We start from the raw sequence: 4048 nt of genomic DNA on the forward strand, positions 1-4048 counted from the left end.
GGAGTTGGGGCCAACCTGGTCTGCAGAGCCAGAGCCAGCACAGCCAGGACTGTTACACAGAGAAATCCCATCTCAAAAAATTAAAAACAAACAAACAAAACAAAAACCAAAAAACGTATGAACCATGATGTGGGTGCTGGGAACCAAATCTGGGTCCTATAAAAGAAAAATGCATGTTCTTAATTAAAGAGACATTTCTTCAGCCTCCCCCCACTTAAAAAAAGGTTTATTTTAGTTTTATGCATGCGAACATATCTGTGTGCGTGACTGAAGCAGCGAGAAGAGGTTATGAGTCATTCAGTGTGAAAACTGGGGACGGAGCGTCTGTCATCTCCAGGGTCAGCAAAGGCTTAGCCACAGCACATCTCTCCAGGCCTGGGAAATTATCTTAGTCAGCTAGCCTGTTGCTTCATCTGCAGAGTGGTCACCGGAGCAGCTGCTTTACAGGGAACTTTCCTCAGGGGGTTAGTGGTGTGATTTGTCTTCACTGTCGACTTGACTTGGAACCATCTAGGCGACGTCCAGAGGTGTCTCTGAGGGGCTTTCTCTGAGAAGTGAGGTAAGGAGACAAGTGAGCCCTGAACACGAGCGACACCCATCCCTAGGCTCGGGTCCTGTACTGAAGTGATCTGAGCACCAGGTTAATCTCGTCCCGCTTCCGGAGCGCAAGCATACCGTAACCAGCTGTACCTCACACCTGCCGCTGCAACTTCCTGCTACAACAGATCATAACCCCACAATCCTCCTTTGTTTTTCTAGGTAGGGTTTCTCAGTAGCTTTGGAGCCTGTCCTGGAACTTGCTCTGTAGACCAGGATGACCTTGAATTAAAGGTGTGCATCAACACCACCCGTCCCCTGTAAGTGTCTTAAATTGCCTTTGTTAGATTTTTTTTAAAGATTTATTTATTTATTATGTATACAGTATTCTCAGTACTCTGCCTGCAGGCGAGAAGAGGGCACAGATCTCATTCCAGATGGTTGTGAGCCACCATGTGGTTGCTGGGAATTGAACTCAGGACCTCTGGAAGAGCAAGCAATGCTCTTAAGTGCTGAGCCATCTCTCCAGCCCCTGTTAGATGTTTTGTATTGAACAGAGTCCTGGATATAGTTAGCAAGGGAAATAGCAGCACACAGTAAGTGTGAAGGAAATTCAGCCATTTAACAAATACTATTGATCATATTAAATTATCCTTTAATAATATAACATTGACATTAACAAATAAGAATAGCAGGTTAGCTACCTACTAAATGCAGTAGTGTACTCCAGGCGCTGGGAGAGGGAGAGAAACGGAACTGCACTCGTGGAATTAGCCCTCCACAAGAAGAACCGACAAGCCAACAAATACGTGAAACATATGACATCTTAAAGGGAGGCAACAGTAAGCGCATCAGATGATGGGAAACGCTTTGAAAAAGCTGAGAGGGGTGAAAAAGGAGCAGCCTAGTACTGGCTGGAGGGCTGTACAGCCGCAATTCCAGCCTTCAGAAGGCTGAGACGGGGGATTAGCATAAATCTGAAGCCAGCATGGACTATCGAAAAAGACCCTGTTTGAAAACAAATACCAAATGAACAACAACAAAAACCCAAACAAAAACTACCACTGTGGAGGTTTGAATAGGAATGGCCCCCATAGACTTATGTGTTTGAATGCATGGCCCATAGAGAGCGGCACTTTTAGGAGGTGTGGCCTTGTGGGAGGAAGTGTGTCGCTGTGGAGGCAGGCTTTGAGGTCCCATATATTCTCAAGCCACGCCCAGTGTGACACTTCACTTCTTATTGCCTGCTGATCAATGCGTAGAACTCTCAGCTTCCTCTCCAACACTATGTCTGCCTGCGTTCCGCCATGCTTCTGGCCATGACAATAATGCTTTTCCTTTATAAAAGTTGCTGTGGTCATGATGTCTGTTTACAGCAATAGAAACCCTAACTAAGCAACCACCCAAAAACCCCAAACCAAAAGTACTCCTTCCTAAATAAAAAACATAAGTTCTAAAAAGAATTGCAGAGAGAAGAGAGGCAGCTGCGCTATAGGGACAGTCAGAGATTCTGTAGATGTGATCTCTGCAACAGACAGAAGAGATGAGGAAGCCAAGAATGCCCACATCTGAGGCAGGAGCATCTTGAGTACAGAGGACTGTGCAGGACCTGACAGGGTCGTTCAGGAGCTCAACTAGGGTGGGGCAGGAGGCCTGTGAGAGAGCAAGCATGTATGCGTGTGTGTGTGTGTGTGTGTGTGTGTGTGTGTGTGTGTGTAGGGGAAGGGAGCTGAGTGGTAATGTGAAGGACCTTGCCCGCCATCAGAAACCTTTGGTGGGAGCAGGAAGCGTGCCAGAATCTGGTTAATGTTTTAACAGGGCTGGCTGCTCAGGCTGCTGTGTAGACTAGGGAGTATGCAGGTGAAGGAGAAGGGAAAACAGTTTAAGATCAACCAATAATCCAGGTAAAAGACAGTGCAGCGTGGACCAGGTAGTAGTGACAAGCAATTGCATTCATATTTTTATCTTTTTTTTCCCTTAAAAAAAATATTTGTGGGGCTGGAAAGATGGCTCAGTGGGCAAGAGCACAGGCTACACTTCTAGAAGTTCAATTCCTAGCACCCACATGGCAGCTCACAACTGTCTGTAACTCCAGTTCCAGGAGACCTAACATCCGCACACAGGCATACACACGGTCAAAACACCAACACACATGAAATAAAAATAAATTCATAAAAATAAAAAGAAAGAGAGAGAAAATATTCATTTGTAACCCGGGCACACTGACACATGCCTTTCTTCCTTCCTTCCCTTCTCCTTCCTTCCTTCCTTCCTTCCTTCCTTCCTTCCTTCCTTCCTTCCTTCCTTCCTTTGACTTTTCGGGGTTTTTAACAGTCAAACACAGAGGTCTGGTTCATCTCGGCGCCTTCACTGCCAAGCGGGGGGTGGGCGCCAAGCGGGGGGTGGGAGTGGGGGGGGGTGGGGGTGGGGGAGGGGCTGTTTCGACTTCGTGGCCTTCTCCTTGTCTGTGATGACCAGTGTAAAGATGGCTGCTGCAGTGAACCTTGAACTTCACATTATCCTTGTTCTTCTTGATCTTGACAGATTTAGCATCCTTCCGCCATGATGTGAACAGAAAGTCCCTGATTTCCTCAATTTTCCCAGGCATGGTGACTGTGGTCAGCACTGGAGACTACACCCAAAAACTCAGTGATGAGAACTGAAGAGAAGGAAAAAAACAGCACAAGCCTTTAATCCCAGCACTCGGGAGACAGAGGGAGGCAGATCTCTGTGAGTTTGAGGCCAACCTGGTCTACGTAGTATATTCCAGGACAGCCAGGGCTACATAGAAAAATCCTGTCTGAAAAAATTAATTAATTAAATATAAAAATAAAAATCTGATGATCTGGCAAAAAATCACGAGCAGTCCTGACAGAAGCTGGTGCGAGTGGGAACGTGTGCTGTGGGGAGATAAACCTCAAGTAGCCAATTTTAAAGCTACCAATGAAAAGGCAGAAGGGGAGCAGATAGGACTAAGTGACCCTGAAGAAGTAGTCTTCTCAGGCTCGGTAACATACCCTTAGTCCCAGTGCTCAGGAAGCAGAGGCAGGTGTATATCTCTTATTTCAAAGTCAGTCTGGTCTATAGAGAGTTGTAGGCCAACGAGGGCTATCTAGTGAGACTTGGTCTTCAAAAACAAACGGCAGGCATGGTGGTAGTTGTGGTGGAGACGGTGGAGGTGGCGGCGGCGGTGGCAGCACATGCCTTTAATCCCAGCACTTGGCAGAGGCAGAAAGATCTACAAATTCCAGGTCAGCCTGGACTACAGAGCAAGTTCCAGGACAGCCAGAGCTCCTTAGAGAAACCCTGCTCTAAAAACCAAATGGTGCGGTTGAGGGGAGGGGGAAGAAAGGATAGGAAACAAAACAAATCAAAACAAATGTCTACACAAAGAAAAGAAAAACCTAGCTGCCTGAGGCCCTATGGGCTGACCTGTCCCTATCTATTCCTGTCTGTAGAATGTTTTTACTCTAATGCGTTTTGCTTCCTCAGATTCTGTGGGTCCTGGCGA

The 4048-nt window shown here is 46.7% G+C and overlaps 1 pseudogene; it reads right to left on the reverse strand.

Annotated features, from left to right (window-relative positions):
* Window positions 1-2382: 2382 nt before the first annotated feature.
* Window positions 2383-3145, reverse strand: LOC142854058 (large ribosomal subunit protein eL38 pseudogene; annotated as a pseudogene).
* Between the last annotated feature and the right edge of the window lie 903 nt (window positions 3146-4048).

Source organism: Microtus pennsylvanicus, chromosome 7, assembly GCF_037038515.1.
Source record: "Microtus pennsylvanicus isolate mMicPen1 chromosome 7, mMicPen1.hap1, whole genome shotgun sequence".
Classification (NCBI taxonomy): Eukaryota; Metazoa; Chordata; class Mammalia; order Rodentia; family Cricetidae; genus Microtus; species Microtus pennsylvanicus.